Source organism: Canis lupus, chromosome 34 (genome assembly GCF_048164855.1).
Source record: "Canis lupus baileyi chromosome 34, mCanLup2.hap1, whole genome shotgun sequence".
Classification (NCBI taxonomy): domain Eukaryota; kingdom Metazoa; phylum Chordata; class Mammalia; order Carnivora; family Canidae; genus Canis; species Canis lupus.
In genome coordinates, this window is record NC_132871.1 from 23,717,823 (window position 1) to 23,735,585 (window position 17,763).

The window sequence follows — 17,763 nt, forward strand, 5'->3', positions numbered from 1 at the left end:
GCAGGACTTGATCCCAAGAGCCCAGGATCACGACCTGAGCCAAAGGCAGATGTTTAACCACTGAGCTACCCAGGTGCCCCAAGTTCCAGTATTTAAAAGTTGTTCTGGGCCCTGCAGAAATCAAACAGGTATAAGTAGTTTAAATAAACCATTATAAGGAGATCCCTAAAAGGCAAGTAGGGCACTGTGAGCAACAGCATGCCCGATATTGTAGTTTTTGTCTAATTTCAAAAGCAAAATATGAGATTATCACCTGGGGCCCCCACAAGGACATACAGCTGAGTGGAGGGAACAACACACTACCAAAACTAGCAGGTTCACACCTATCTTTCCTCCAAATTGGAAGTTAAAGAGAAACACTTTGTCAACCTAACAATCATCCTCATTAACTACCTATTTATCGTGAGTATCCACTTCAAAACACAACAGACACTTCCAAGAAGCTTTAATTAGGACATACAGAGATAACAATGGTTTGCCGGTATAGGGACCAATGGGTAACTGTGACTGAACACCCCTTCACTGGTTCAGTGCCTGCATAAAGAAACTGGATGATGGATTTAAGACCAGGAGCTAAATTTTAAAATACACCTATGGCTTTGAAAGATCCTATGGTGGCCAAAGCTGAAATGTATTTATTTCAGTTTGAATTACACAAGCCTTTGCCTGACTAGCAAATCATATGGGAGTCTGATTAACCATGGCTCAAGAGGTCCAAGGGGAACGATGCAGGGAAGCAAGGGAATTAGGAACAAGTGGAAAATAGTTGGGTTTTATTACTACTATTATTGTATCATGTTTGTAACACAGCATACCTACTTCATCAGGGTAATTTCAGTCACAGGGATTATTGGCAGATAATGTTAAAAAAAAAAAAGTTTCCATCTCCTTTGAGAAAAATCTCCTTTTCATACAAACTAATTATAATAAATTAGAATTTTAAGGAAACTAGAGACTCTGTATTTGTCTCCTCCAAACAATGAATAAAGAGGTTTGGTTATTTCATATACAGTTTTAAAAAATGAAACTTAAGCAATGTTTTTTACCACAGAAAAAGCAATCTCTAAAGCAATTTAATCTACCCAAAGATAAGGTAAGAGCCTAGATGGTCTCTTAGGATCTCTTTAGCAACTATCTATGATATCAAGAACATACACACCAATCAACACACTCATATTAGGTCATAGCACCAGGAAGAAATTAAAGACCCCATAGAGTCAAGATATTATTCACTTTAAAAATAATAATTAATGAATAGAGTATCTCCATAAAGCATATTTCTTAAGACTATTGTTTTTACTTTTTAAAAGTAACACATAAGGTCCTGTGTTTGGCTTTATGAATATTGCAAGTTTAAATAAAATTCTGTTGCGTGAAGCCAAGTATCCTAACATACTAAAATATTCATTTATAGTGAAAAAACATCATTTGTTGCTGAAAGCTTAAGTTCCAACAGTTAACTGCCTACTTGGTTTTGGACAAATCATGTTAGCTATGCAGTTTAAGTAATTCAATCTGCAAAATGGGAATGAAACCAGCAAATAGAAAGCCTAAAAATATTAATGAATTCCTCAGAGATCCATAAACAAATAGTGCTGAAGGGCAAAGCAGTACATTTTCAAAGGCATTCTAAGAAAATCTCCAAGAAAATTCCACAAAGGATTTCACACAGTATTCAGACTGTTTTAAAGATTTCTACTCTGAATTTAGTCAGAAAAAAGATTTCCACCCATTCTATTTCATCAACATTGTCATTAAATATTATTCTTACTTTCCTTTCAATGCTTCTATTACAAGAGAAACTAATTAAATTAAAAGATCCTAATGAGGGGGTCCCTGGGTGGCTCAGCAGTTTAGTACCTGCCTTCGGCTCAGAGCGTGATCCTGGAGACCCAGGACCGAGTCCCACATCAGGCTCCTTGCATGGAGCCTGCTTCTCCCTCTGCTGTGTCTCAGCCTCTCTTTCTCTGTGTGTGTGTCTCTCATGAATAAATAAATTAAATATTTTTTTAAATTAAAAATTAAAAAAGATCCTAATGAGCAGCAATAAGAAAAGAAAATTATACAATGTAAATTAAAAATTGTTAAGGCTGCAATTTTGAATTGACAACATGTGATCTGAGGTGTTCCTGGAGTTTTATTCATGTAATCAGAGTTTATATCTAAATTTAATTTAATTGAAATAGATACTGAAATATTTAACAAATACACAGTGCGTTTTTGTTCTTACTTACATCCAAGAGAATCATATACTGCTTTAACCAAATATGATAAAAGCCCTGGACAACAATTATGCTCTCACATACTTCCACTCATTCACATTGAAAATTCATCAATACAGAATTAAATTTTTCAATTTTGGATGCTCAAGCCTTAGCAGATGGAAAATGCTCAGAACTGAGTCAGGAGAGGTAAGAAGAGCAGTAAATACATTGGTCGCATCAAAATGCTAGAACATAAAATTCCATGTTTTTTAGTTTTATTGAGACATAATTCACAAACCATACAATCCACTCATTAAAGTGTACAACTCAACAGTCTTTAGTATGTTCACAAAGTTGTGTAACCATCACCACAATTAATTTCAAAACATTTTCAGCACCCCAAAAAGAAACCCCTGTGCCTATTAGCAGTCAATTTCCTTCCCCTGCAACCTTCCTCCCCTCATCAGCCCTTGGCAACCACTAATCTACTTTCTGTCTCTATGGATTCGTCTAATCTGGACATTTCATATAAACAGAATCATACAATATGTGGTGTTTTGTAATTTCTTTCAATTAGCATAATATTTTCAAGGTTCATTCATGTTGTAACATGTACCAGCCACTTGATTCCTCTTTATTGCCACGTAATATTCCATTGTGTGTATATATATACATATATATATATATATATATATATATATATATATATATATACTATATTCTATTTAGGCATTCATAAATAGGAAATGATTTGGATCCTTCCACTTTTTATCTATTATGCATAATGTTCCCATGATATTTCTTGTACAAGTTTTTCTGTGGGCATATGTTTTTTTCTGCAATTCCATTTTAGAATACTCATTTTAAAAAGATATCTAAAAGTATTTTCTTAAACACATAGTAAAAACATTGTATAAATGCCCAGTACATTTTCTTGGTGGTTATGATCATCAGTAAAAGTAACATTCACCATACTACATGCAATTCCAGTTTCTCTTCTATTTTGCTATTTGACATCAATCGAAATTACTATCCATTAAAATAAGCAACAGACGTTTCAAGAAAGCAAAATCAGGAATTTTTTTGAAAACTTATCTCCTACTTTCTAAAATAAACTCAAAAGGCATGAACCTATTAAACAACAAGGCAAATTCTACCATTTGTTTTATTCTAAATGTTTATATTCATCTGGATTTTTCTTGAGATTGATTGTTTTTTGGTTTTTGCTTCTGAGACAAGGTTCTGTTATCTTTAAAAAAAAGATTTTATTCATTTATTCATGAGAGACACACACACACAGAGGCAGAGACATAGGCAGAGGGAGAAGCAGGGTCCCTCTGGCGAACCTGATGTGGGACTCGATCCCAGGACCCTGGGATCACACCTTGAGCCAAAGGCAGACACTCAATCACTGAGTCACCCAAGTGTCCCAATGTCCAATCTAAAAGGTAATAGATTCAGTCTAAATAATCCTAATGCAAAATGTAATTCATTCAGAAACTAGAACTTCTCAAGTCATATAAGTTCTTATCTGTTAATATTATTTACAATTGGAGACACAAAATTACATCAATACCGTGGTAAGCAGAATTTTAAGATGGTTCCCATGATTCCCACCCCCTGCTATTCATATCTTTGTGTTTTCCCCTGCCTTTGAGTGTGGGTAGGATCTGTAACTGCTTCTAAGCAAAAAAACATGGCAAAAGTGAAGGAATATAACTCCTATGATTATTTTATGTAGCAAAGATGAAGGGATTTTATACAAATAATTAAAGTCCTTAATTAATAATAACTTAATCAAAAGCAGTTATTCTGGGAAGGCCTGACCTGATCAAGTGAACCCTTTAAAAGAGGATTTAGAAAGGAAAGACTTAAAGCAGCAACATTACAAAAATGCCCGGTACCTTACTCTGTCCATTGAAGACACTGCTTACATGTACATGGATGAGGACAAAAATCCAAAAGAAGATGAATAAAAAAAGTTTGTATTTCTAAACAACTATCCATTATGTAGTATAGACGTTACCCATTCTTTAAAGTCAAACTAAAGATATTGCCAGGCAAAGAGGCTTCATTCAGAACCTGAGTGGTCATCCTTCTGATATAGGGAATATTTACTGACAAACTGTCTATGATTTACACATGATGGAGAATATAAAGCGAACATCTTTCAGCAGCCTAGCATTTATTGGCAGAGTCAGACCTATACATATAAAAACAAACTATATCATAATGCGAATGAAGTAGGTATATATATAATGACTAAAGAAAGAGATCCACACAAACTGACTGATGGCCATGGGACAGATTTCTAACGTCACTATGTAAAGGAAGGGGCTCACATTTATCACCTACTGTGTGCCAGGTACTCCACCAAATTCTTCCCTTGCAGTGCCATATTTAATTCTCATAATCTGGTGAGATGGAGTTACTATATCTTTACTGTATAAATAAGAATATTTCTAATCAGAGCAATTAAGTAACTAGACCTAAATCGACAGGGTAGTGCCAGGATTTACACTTAGATCTCTAAAACACTATTGCATATTACATCTCATAAGTAGTTAAAGAAAACTTTACATTTTGTATATTTTTCAAAGCATTTTCAAAAGTATTTCAGCTTATACTAAAACATCATAGTCCAGCTGTTATTTCCACTTTACAGCTATGGAAACTGCCATTCAGAGGTTGACATAACACTAAACTACTGAAGGAGGACGAGACTCTACCCTTTGGATACTGGTCTCTTACCTTTTCCACAATACTCTTCAACAACTCTTCAGAGGGAAAGAACTGGGGGGAGAAGGAAGAAAAAGGAAAAGAAGACCTGTCTGTAGCTCTGACTGTAGCTGTTCTCTATAGTCAGTAGTGCTGTGATGAAGCCCCATGATCTACAATCAGGCATCTATTTATGTGCATCAGTCACTAATTTTTGTCTCTGTAACAGTCTACGCTTTCCTTTTTTTCTTTGTAATCCTGAAGAAGCAGGTGCAATTCACAGATACAACATCACCTGAAGGATCCACTGGCGTAATCCTTTGCCTTTGTTATTCTTTATTCCTCTCTAGCCTTCTGCAAAAATGACACACAAATCTGTTTGCCCTAATTTCTCTAATCTTCTTGCTCTTTTGTATGCTTTTGCTAATTGCTGCCCGACCCACAGCTGTTTTTAAACATTTCTCCTTCCTATCTGCTACCTATTCTCCTCTAACTCCTCCTTTAAGCCTCTCACACCATTATCTTCTCCTTTTTCCCTACATAGATTCAGATTACTCTGTTAGATGTTCAGCTCTGGAAGCCCTCTCTAGTTCCCCAGGAATCCTATTACCTGTAATATTGTATTAAAATGTTTTTAAACTCAATATTTTTTCTAAACAAAAGAAAAGGAGAAAGAAACCCAAAAGGGCAAATGTTTTGTTATTCAAGGGAAAATGTGTTTTAGAATGTTTCATGTGGTAAAAATTTCCTTAATGCCTAAATATTTACTACCTAAGCTTTTATGAAATTAATATCACTTGCTAATCTTTTCTTTGTATGCCCAAGTTGGTTCTCTACTCACTGGTCCCCATTGTAAGTATATAATGTACAGAAGTACCATGAGCAAGGCAATGAGCAATATCGAAACCCTAGATGCCCAAAATACTTTTCACTGACTTGCCTCTGCCCTATATGATCATCAACAGAATCACTTCTACCAGTGAAAGTGTGGCATGGTCGCATAAAATATATGGTAACCGTGTGACCCAGGAGAGGGAACAAAGGAGCACAGGGTTTGGCAATAAATGATGAAGTTATATTTAAAGATACTCTCCCTCTAAAGCTAATAATGAATAGGATTCTCTCAAACACCAGGTAAGGAAGTATTTGTGGAAGCCACTTTCAGGCAAACAGGCTTGAGCAATGGAATGTAGAAAAAGCCCATCAGGGGACCCACCTCGAAACATCCAAATCCAAAGGCCTAACCAACCAGGCACAGTTGCCAAGAAAGGTAGAATTCCATCTTTCCTCTTTAAAAGCAGCCCCCACTCCCTGCCTCCCCCCCCCTCCTCTGCTGTCCAGCCAGAGGCTCCCTTGCTGTGTATTCAATAAACCTGTCTCCTTTGTTCTGCCTCAGGTGAATTCTTTTCAGCTACCATGCCACCAACTTCCCCTCAATCATGCCCCACATTTGGGGGCCCCCATCTGATGGAGAGATACCCCAATTAGACACCACACTATCCTTCACTCTTACTTATTGCTCCTACACCTATACAAGTTTAAATTATAACTTTTTTATTTTAAAAACTTAAATACATCATTTTACCATAGTTTATCATGAACTTGACATTTTAGTTAAATGCACATAGATAATTGCTGTCAAATGAAAGATGCAAAATCAAATTTTACACCTTAGACAAAAACTAACCTTTAAATCTTCTTATTAGACATAATCTAATAACTGTAATGCTATTTTCTGACACTTAACATTTCTCATCTTTAAAAAAGTTTCAGAGTAAATAAGGTTTCAAATCTACCTCTAATTTTTAAACATGTGTTATAAGTTTTATTTCTAACAGAACAGCATGGTCATCCACATACCAATGCTTTGCCTTAGAAGTTAACTATCAGATATAAAGATTCCTGTAAAGGCTTCAATATAAATGGAATCATCTACTCTGAGACATTCTGAGTGAGAACAGACCTTAATTTGAACTAACAAAGAAGCAGCAAAAAAAAAAAAAAAAAAAAAAAGCCATGGGGACTTGTTTTTAATTTTCAATACAGAACAAAATTGTACTTCTATATCTATGTTCTCCCACAAAGAACTACCTAGAGATTTATTTTCATTTCAATGTAAACAGGCATGTAAAGGGACTTGCGCTTCTGGTAATGGTGCACTAGGTAATTTAAAACCAACCCTCACACTAATAACTATAAAATCCTTTATATGAACTTAAAAAAATAAAGAAATAAATAAAAAACAAAACAAAACAAAAAAATCTGGATGAGCTACACTAATGTCTTTCTGAAAGCATAAAAGAGCAATGAAATATGGGGCGCCGGTGGCTCAGTGGGTTAAGTGTCTGCCTTCAGCTCAGGTCATGATCCCAGGGTCCTGGGAAGTGGGGAACTTCTCCTTCTCCCTCTGCTTGTGCTTTCTCTCTCAAATAAATAAATACATAGACAAACAAAGAAACAAACTTTAAAAAATGAAAAGAAACAGTAAGGAATTCCTGGCAAAAACTGACAGAAAACCAAACAGGTGAGTGCAGAGTTGAGGCCACTTGCTGATCTGAGCTGCTCTGATCCTATTGAGAGTCAACTGTACTCCTGACAGCCTCTTGGAATTAGAGAGCAAGATCTGGAGGACTTGTGGGTATGACTGAGATGTCAAAAGACTGTAACCTAGATGTAAGGACAAAATGGAAGCAAAATAGCATTCACATTGATTTCAGTCATGCCCTGAGTTAGTGGCACAGAAAAATTCACATATCAAAATAGTATTAAGATCATTCAGGGGGATCCCTGGGTGGCTCAGCAGTTTGGCGCCTGCCTTTGGCCCAGGGTCTGATCCTGGAGTCCCAGGATCGAGTTCCGCGTCGGGCTCCCGGTGTGGAGCCTGCTTCTCCCTCTGCCTGTGTCTCTGCCTCTCTCTCTCTCTATGTCATTCATGAATAAATAAAAAATAAAATCTTAAAAAAAAAATCATTCAGAATTGCAAAAAAAAAAAAAAAAAAAAAAGAATTGCTGGTTCATTGGATGCCTGAGAGTAGTAGAAGAAAAAAAATCATCTAAGAAGTATGACAACATCATCGTAGACCTTAAATTATTTCTATGAATAATTTTATAAACACAATATTTAGTACATGATCAAACCTAACCAGACAAAAAAGAACTATAATAACATGAATAAAAGCCACCATAAATAACAGACAACAGAAACAGATCCACCAGTTTGCCATGGAAAATAATTATCAGAGAATGTTTTTTAAAAAACTATAATTACTACGGTTATGTCAATAAAAGGAAAATGATATTTTCAGCAAGGAACAAGAACTATAAAAAGTAACATTACATATTTATGAAAGAATCAACTAGATAGAACTAAATATGACCCCAAAACCTACCATGACTGAAACTAAGTCCCCAGTAGAGGAGAAGAAATTATCTAGAGGCAATCTATAGAAAATACAGGAGGAAGAGTAAGGAGACATCAGATCTGGTGAGGTAGTGTAACTTGAATTGGAATTCCAGAAAGACAAAATACAAAGATAAAAGAGGCGCTATTTGAAAATATAATGACTTAGAATTTCCCAAAACTAATGAAAAGCATCACATCACAGATTCAAGAAGCCCAAACAGACTTTGAATACAAAAAAAAGAAACTTGTGGAAATGGCAAAGAAATTAGTAAACATATGTTGAGACCAGAAACACAACAGAAAAGACCAACAATACTAAGATCTGGTTTTTCAAAAAGATAAACAAAACTGACATACCTTTAGCTAGACAAGATAGAAGACTCAAATAAAATCAGAAATGGAATGAGTAGACATTACAAATGATTCTACACAAATACACAGGACCATAGGAGATTACTAAACACACTGCATGCCAACAAATTGGATAACTCAGAAGAAATGTAAACATCTTTGAGTAGAGTGACTACCTCCTAAATTAACAAGTCAATTAATATCTAAAAGCGACACATTGCTTGAAGGGAAAGAAAAAATACTTGAGAAATTATGGCATGAGCTCACCATAAATGGGGGTGAGAGAAGCCAAATACTCTGTCATTTATGTCAATTGCCCTGAGCATTACATCTTGGCTCCATGTCCTTTATAACTTCCTATTAGAATTTTTTAAGATAGCTTTTTAATGTCATAGAAGGATCCTATTTGTTCCCCACGTTAATAAACTCCAACTAACAGAAATAAATGCCTATCTTCATATCATATATAATAGAAAGTTGGTGTTATAATTTGATACATGTTCCCAGCCAATTATTAACATTTGCCCCATTATTTTAAAAAAGTAAGAATAATACTTACTCTTGGAAGAATGGAATTTTCTTCTTATTGTTCTTTACATGTATTCTAGTCATCTAAGTGGATCAGATATGGGGAATATGTTATAACTAACTTTACTCAACTAGTAGCTTAACTCTAGAAAAAATCTGAATAGACTGTGAGACATTTTTATTTTTATAAATTTTGTACAGTGTAGCAGAAAAGGAAGGAATTAAAATGTGTGGATCTATTTTTATGTGCCATATAAAACACCTACAAAAACCATGCAAAATAGCTATTATTAGATCTCTATTTTTTAGATGGATAAACTGAGGTTCAGAGTAACTAAGTTAACACCAGAGTCCTTTATCTTTCCACCATATATCCATATAGATTAACCAATAAAAAATATTCAGAGGGGATCCTCATTTATTCTATGAAGCTTCAAATTTATTGTTTTATCATCATAGCTTGCTACACTTACACATCTTAATAACAATAAAGTAACTGAAGACGGAAGAAAATCATCATACGTATTGAATATCATCTCAAATGTTATATCGTAGAATCCAGCAAATTATAAACCTTTGTAAATCTGACAACATAGCATATGTTCCCCATGTTCAGGACATTATTTTTAAGGCCATAACATTCTCAACTTTTATTTTAAATGAGTTGTGGCTTTCATCATGTGAAAATAAATAAACATCTATATTAATTAAGAAAACCTAAGCATTTCAAAGTATAACTGTATATTTATAAAGTGAAGCACATTTTTTAAAAATTCTTTTTTTTAATTTTTTTATTGGAGTTCAATTTGCCAACATACAGCATAACACCCAGTGCTCATCCCATCAAGTGCCCCCCTCAGTGCCTGTCACCCAGTCACCCCACCCCCCATCCACCTCCCTTTCCACCACCCCTTGTTCATTTCCCAGAGTTAGGAGTCTCTCATGTTCTGTCTTAAAAAATTCTTATAAAAGAATATTCTAATTCTGAGGCCTAACTTTGACTGGCTTGAATATTTAGCATCAAGTTAGGAATTTTTGAATGACAGGGGACTCATGCACCAAACAGTATTCCAAAGTTACTATTTTTATGCAAAAATCGTATTCAATTATATGAGTTATATATATTATTAAAATTCAATCTTGAGGGTGAGAGGTTTTCAGAAATTCTGAATAAATTATTGAGTAGTGGTCACATTTATTTTAATATATTCTATACATCCTCACTTATTAAAAACAAATAATTATATAATTCATAAGCAAAATTGTTTCTTATATTTCTTGTTTGTAAATATTTTGATTTAATTTACCAACTTTTAGAAAGTGAACAGATCATTCACTATTTAATACTCTGTCACTAAAATATAATTAGGCAGTAATAAGTTGAAACAACTTTACAAAGGGACTTTCCAAAGTACAAAAGAATATTGAAAAATGAAATGTTCTATATCACTTAAAGTTCTATTTTTAAAGCAAAATGTCAATATTTGGAAAAATATGTATATTTATGTATGTTATTACTTTTGAGTTTTTTTAATTCATGACATTTATTTGTATCTTTTCCCTTAATTTGAAAAGATCTCTCAAAACAACAACAACAAAAGGTTATTAGGAGCCAACCTGAAAGTTCCCAATGGCAAAAGCTGGAACAATTTGAGCAACAAAATAAGTAATATAGTATTGTATTATAACCCAGTGTATAAAATAAATGTACATGAGTGAGTCCATATTGATATAAGTAAATGCCCGGATAAATAGGTAAATGGGAGAGAACAGATATGTCTTTCTTACAGAATTTTTCAAATAACATATATAAATACTTCTTCCCTCCCAGGAAGTAGAGCCTCCTCTCTTGACCTAATGACTTGCTTCCAAAAAATAAAGTATGTAAAGAATAAAATAGTAACTTTACAGTGGAGAAACCTAGCAAACATTTTTCTAATCGAATCATCAAGATTAACATAATCAATGTAAGTCATGTTGATATCATATACCACTGATAGGATGTAATAAGAAAAGCACGTCACCTCTGTGATGTTCTTCCTAAAATCACATAATCCCAGTCTAATCATAGGAAAACATCAGACAAACCCAAATCGAGACACATTCTAGAAAATATCTGACTCATATTTTTCTTTTTTTTTCTTTTTAAACATTTTATTTATTTATTCATGAGAGACAGAGAGAGGCAGAGACATAGGAGAGGGAGGAGCAGGCTTCATGCGGGGACCCCCATGTGGGACTCCATCCCAGGACCCCACCCCGGGATCATGACGTGAGTCAAAGGCAGATGCTCAACCACTGAGCCACCCAGACGCCCCTAACTCATACTTTTCAAAACTATTAAGATTATTTAAAAAAAAGAAAAGAAAAGAAAAGAAAAGAAAAAAGAAAGAAAAAAAGAAAAGAAAAGAAGAAAAGAAAAGAAAAGAAAAAAGAAAGAAAAGAAAAAACAAGGAAAGAGGCTCCTTAGAGGAGACTAAGGAGACATAAATACTAAATACAATGTGGCATCCTAGATGAGATCCCAGACAGAAAAAGAGCACAAGTGGATAAACTGGTACAACTTAAAGAGAGTTCGCAATGTAGTTGAGATTGAATATTAATTGAAATTAATATGTCAATATTTGTTTCTTAGTTTTGACAAATGCACCATGTATGATGTTAGAGGAAACTGGGCAAAGGTTATATGGAGACTCTATATCTTTGCATCTTTTCTGTAAATATCAATTTATTCCAAAATAAAAAGGTTAGTTTTTTAATTTGTTAGACTTGAATAATAATAAAGACAAATATATGTCTCATAGCACCACAAAAAAGTCTAATTAGGTTAAAGATCAAAACTTTTTGGATGCCTGGGTGGCTCAGAGGTTCAGCGCCTGCTTTCAGCCCAGAGCACGATCCTGGAGACCCAAGATGGAGTTCTACATCAGGGTCCCTGCATGGAGCCTCTTTCTCCCTCTGACTGTGTGTCTGCCTCTCTCTCTCTGTGTCTCTCATGAATAAATAAATAAAATCTTTTTTTAATTTTAATATTATATACAAAGAAATTATATTTTTGAGCTTGAGTTAAATACAAAAAGCAAAAATTGACAAAAATATTAATAAATTTGACTACATCACAATGAAACACTTCTATAGAAAGAATACCACAAGTAAATAGGCAAAACTTGAAAAATAAAATGTGTAGTAATTAACAGACAAATATTAGGATCTCTAAGAATTTTTTTAGAAAAAAGATAAAATCTTTTTTTAAGTGGACAAACTTCACAGAGGAAGAAATGAATAACAAACTTAAAAATATAATCTAAGGAAATACAAATTTTAAAAAATTATTAGATTGGCAAAACAAAAATTTTTACATTACGTTTAGGAGAAGGAGAAGGTTTTTATTTAGAACAAAAACCTCTAAATAACAATATTCTAAGGAAATAGAAATTTTAAATGATCACATATTTTAACCCATTAAATTGGAAAAACAAAGTTTTTATATAGTATTACATCTGGCAGAAGGCATAGGTTAACAAAAATCCCATAGAATACAAAAAATTTGGATTAGTCAATCCAAAGCATAATCTTCTCAGCATTTATTAAATCTTTAATGCTAATAGACACCTCAGTACCTACTCTAGAAAATATACACACATTTTTACTGACACACTGTTTAAAAAGGGAACAAATTTTGAAAACAACCTAACAGGAAATAGTTACATAGACTATGTAATATGCAATAGATGAACAATGAGGTAGGTTGTCTAACATGCAAAGACCTCCAAAACATTGCTTAAATAAAAAAATAATTTATGTAATATGCGACAGATGAATAATGAGGTAGATCGTCTAACATGCAAAGACCTCCGAAACATTACTTAAATAAAAAAATAATTTATAAAGGAAATAGCACAATGTCATTTTCAGAAACACGCATAATGTCATGTATTATCCATGGGAATGTAAAAGGTCTAGCATGCTCACCAAACTGAAAACAAAGATTTATTCTGTGGAGAATGGAGGAGGCCAGGCAGCCAGGGTGGTGATCAGTTGAAACCTTAGATTCTGTTTTTTACAATCACATTAATTTTTAAAGCTTTAAGAATGTCTTATTTCTAAGAACATTTTAGTCCTACTTATCAATTAGTAGAGTCTCAGCAATAACAATACTCTAATTAATATCACAATCTATCCCCTCAAAGTTCTTGCCAAGAAAGCAACAAGCTTATATGCAAAACTGAAATCCTCTGAGCCATGTCCTTAACTAATCTCAATGGCACATACTGTGTGTCTTCAATACATCTCTGGATGAGTAAGTGAGTGAGTAAACAAGTAGAACACATAAGATACCTGTTTTGGAAAATACAGTTGCAACCTCACCTGAGGAAATAATAAGGGAACTCTGACATTTCACAGAGTAACAGAAAAATGTTCATCAAGTTAAGATGTAAGGCATTTGAGTTCTGGTCCTGGTTCTGCCATTAGCTTATGACATGATGGTCAAATGTCTAACTGAACCTGAATTTGTTGATCCTACTTTCTAGAAAACAATGCGGCCTGTACTATTTACTTCAGAGATACATTGGAGGAAGAGACAGAAATGAGGTCGTAGATACAATAATATTTTGAAAAACTGCATAGATGCTATTGTAAAAGAACTGAAGGGCTTTAAAAAAAAAAAAAAAACAGTCATCATGCTGTTTAGCTGGGTTGGTATCATTGCTCTGCCCCAAGTACAATTAGTGAAGTGGTCCGTGACACTAGACCCACTGCTCTAACCCAATCGTCCAATTTATATGGTGCCTGGAGATGGAAAGAAGTCTTACAATGTATAAAATCCAGAAATAGGGATACCTGGGTGGCTCAATGGTTGAGCGTCTGCCTTTTATTCAGGGTGTGATCCCCTGGTCCCGGAATCGAGTCCCACATCAAGCTCCTCACAGGGAGCCTGCTTCTTCCTCTGCCTGTGTCTCTGCCTCTCTCTCTCTCTGTGTCTCTCATGAATAAATAAATAAATAAAAGCTTTAAAAAATAGAAATCCGGAAACAGGAATTACCTACATTCAAATTTTAAAGAAACTAAATCTAGAAAAAAACAGCTTGAAACAGAATTACTAAATGTCAATAATGTCTACTAATGCTTTCATTATTAACACAATAAACCTAAGTTTTCTTTTTTCTCTAACAAGAACACATTAGATAGCTAATCATTCGCATAACTATGCTGTGCTTACATCTTTTTCCAATTCTTTTCTTAGACTAATTTATACATTTATTATAAATTGGCTTTGAAGTTAATTTCAGATTTTGGTGAATGTCTACACTAGTTTAAAAATATAAATTACTTTGTATTAAATGTTCTCAAGTATTGATCAAACAACATCCAAAAGTTCCTTTTATTATAGTCATGTACATTTAAAAAATGAGACCTGTACACTGATTTAGACCATCATCTTGATTATCAATTAATATTTCAAATTCTTTCATGACTTAATTACCTCTGAATTGGACATGAAAATAAATATGTTCCTTGACAATCATCTTAACAGATGTTGAAATAATTGAAATTAGTTTAATTGTTTGAAGAATTGCAACACTATTAAATATGATAGGCATGTAAATGTTGCTAAATACTTGGTTCCAAGGGCATTTAGTTTCAAAGTTACATCAGAGTAATATGATTTCGCCAGGTGAAAGATCTATAATAGATTAAGTCTGCAATTAAGAAGCTCATGTATAATCATTCTAGAAAAAGAAAAGGTTGGGGGTTTTTATTTTTTTTAAGATTTTTATTTATTTATTTAAGAGAGAGAGACACACAGCATAAGCAAAGTGAAGTTGCAGCAAGAAGGGAGAAGCCAACTCCCGTCTGAGCAGGGAGCCCAGGACCCCAGGATCATGACCTAAGCCGAAGGCAGACACAACCCACTGAGCCACTTAGCTGCCCCATGAAAATGCTGATTTTTAAAAAGTTGTTCTAAAATCTCTGAGCATAAAAGATATGCAACCCCTAATAATAGTACCTATTTTAGAACTGCGAATAAATGAAGAAAAAGTTAGAAATTATGATATCATAAAAGTCTTGTTACCTAACACATTAAAAATTCCAGAAACAATACATATAAAAATTAGGCAAAAGGAAGAATTCCAACAAATGTAATTTTTTTTATCATGGTGGTAGGCTTTCCATAAGCTTTTGTCAATATATCAAAAATAAAAATATCTGTGGTATTGCTTATGTCTAATTTTGGAGAAAATAATTTAATTTACAAGGGAGAAAGGATTTGGTAGCTAGTTTTACAGTATTATTAGCAGTGCTGATTACAAAATATATGTTTACTTATTTAGACATTTGAAAATATATCCTCCAGTCTCTTCTGATTCCCAAACTTCCAAATCAGTTAATGGTCTCTAAAAATATGAATTTGAGCTCTAACATGTATAGAAAGATTTCCACACTCCCTGGAATTATAATGTGAAAACTGTTAATTTAGTCTAATGTTTTCTGCTTTACAATATCAAAATGTTTCTCATATACTTTTGCTGCAAAATTCAAACTGGTAAAAACAAGCCAAAGAGAAGTTTTTGCATTTTTTTATTTTTAGCACCTTAAGAGTCAATTTGGTTTAAAGGAATTATTAAATTTAACTGTTAAAATTGAAGAACATCACAAAGAAATGTAGCTAGTGTTTAATGGAATTAAGCCAAGGGGTCTAAAGAGAGAGTATTCTAAATTTTCATTAAAAGCCATAACTATACAGGCAAATAACATACTTTTTTTTAACTCAACACATGTTTTATGGAGTACCTCTACTATATGCCAGATCATGTACTAGGGATACAAACATGGTTCAGACGCATTCTAGTGTGGGGACAGACTGATGCCCAACTGTATTGCTAGCCTGATTCTTATGGAAACAATCAATTTATCCATTTAGCCACATTATAAATAGATCACAGAAATAACATGGACTTTTCAAAAAACCACTAGCATTAGGGACTAGCTTATCAAACTAGAAGTTTTGGGACACCTGAGTGGCTCAGTGGTTGAGCATCTCCCTTAGGCTCTGGGTGTGATCCCAGGGCCCAGGATTGAGTCCCACATCGGGCTCCCTGCATGGAGCCCGCTTCTCCCTCTTCCTGTGTCTCTGCCTCTCTCTCTCTATGTCTCTCATGAATAAATAAATAAAATCTTTAAAAAATAAGCTAGAAGTTTTATAAAATTTAGGGCAACAGTTAAATTTTATATAGAGTTAACTATTCAGAGGAAATTTAAGCTTCTGTTGAACTTTTTTAAAAGCTTAATTCAATTCATAAAATAGTCATGTACATTAATAGAAGTTATCTCTATTGAATTGTATTATCACCTTTTCCTTGGGCTATTTCCTCTCCCTCTCCCAAAGGTAAATGCTTCCTAATATTAAAGGGAATATTCTATATAATTCAGGTGAACAAAAACGAATAAGATTTTTATAGTTTCCAAACACATTCTCTGCATTTGATAAATGTCCATTGCTCTTTATTTTGACTGGCTCTCAGATTTATGTAAAATTCTCTTACTTGGTTTTCAATTTGAATGTTCAGCCAAAACTAAATTCTTTGGGAATATTACATTTTCTAAAATCTTAACTTCTTGAAAACATAACCAAGTCCAAACAATACAATGTTTTCTTGTGCAAGCTTTATCCAAAATAATCAAAGGTGAACTCTTGTATCTTTATTCATATAATATAAAACCACTGCAGTGGCTTATCACAAAGGAATACGTAATTAGAAAGTCAAAGCAACATAAAATAATCACTAATCTACTTGTGAAAGGCTGAGGAGAAAAATCAGAGGGAGGCTAATCAGAATTAAAAGTTGTCTTCCATATACATATTCTCTTTATTAAGTTTTGTTTATACATATATGTTAGCTACAGGCAAATATTATCACGAGAGGTTGTGTGTTATAAAAAATAGTACATCTGCAATTTTTAATAAAATTTCCATCAAAGCCCATAGTTTCATTGAAGCATATAAAACTAAGCAAGAAAAAGTTCCTGGGAATTGCCAAATTTCTTCCTATACGTGGATGTAGATAAAGTGGGATGGCCATACCTAACCTGACAGGTACTCTTTTTCCATTTCCTTTTAAAAGAGAATTTATAGAGTAATACAGGATATCCATTTGTTCTGTGTTTTTGTAGATCCTATTTTTGTCTACTTGGCATCCATTAATCACAGGACTACGTGTGGTAACTACATTTTCCTATTTTCGATATTATTAATGATCTGGCATTTGGAGCCTTACAGTCTCAGGGAGAGATTACCCCTTTCAGGGCTAGCTAAATCCCAAAGATAACTAACAACTTGCCTACAAAATATATTTTTCATATACAAACCAACTAATCCCAAATCTATACCACCAACTTTCTCCTCATCTAACTCACACAACCAAACCAATAGTTCTCCTGCCCTAAATTATCCCAGGGCCAGGTACCAGACAACCAGAGACATTGATAGCCCAACACCCACCACCATTATTTAAACTAGGCAATTCTAAACTGTTTACCTGCTTTGCCTTGCCTTGC

The 17,763-nt window shown here is 33.8% G+C and overlaps 1 protein-coding gene across 1 annotated transcript in view; it reads right to left on the bottom strand.

Annotated features, from left to right (window-relative positions):
• The window catches only part of SLC4A10 (solute carrier family 4 member 10), a 285,441-nt gene that overhangs the window by 252,422 nt on the left and 15,256 nt on the right, over positions 1-17,763 (bottom strand). The gene's annotated exons all lie outside the window — the stretch shown is intronic.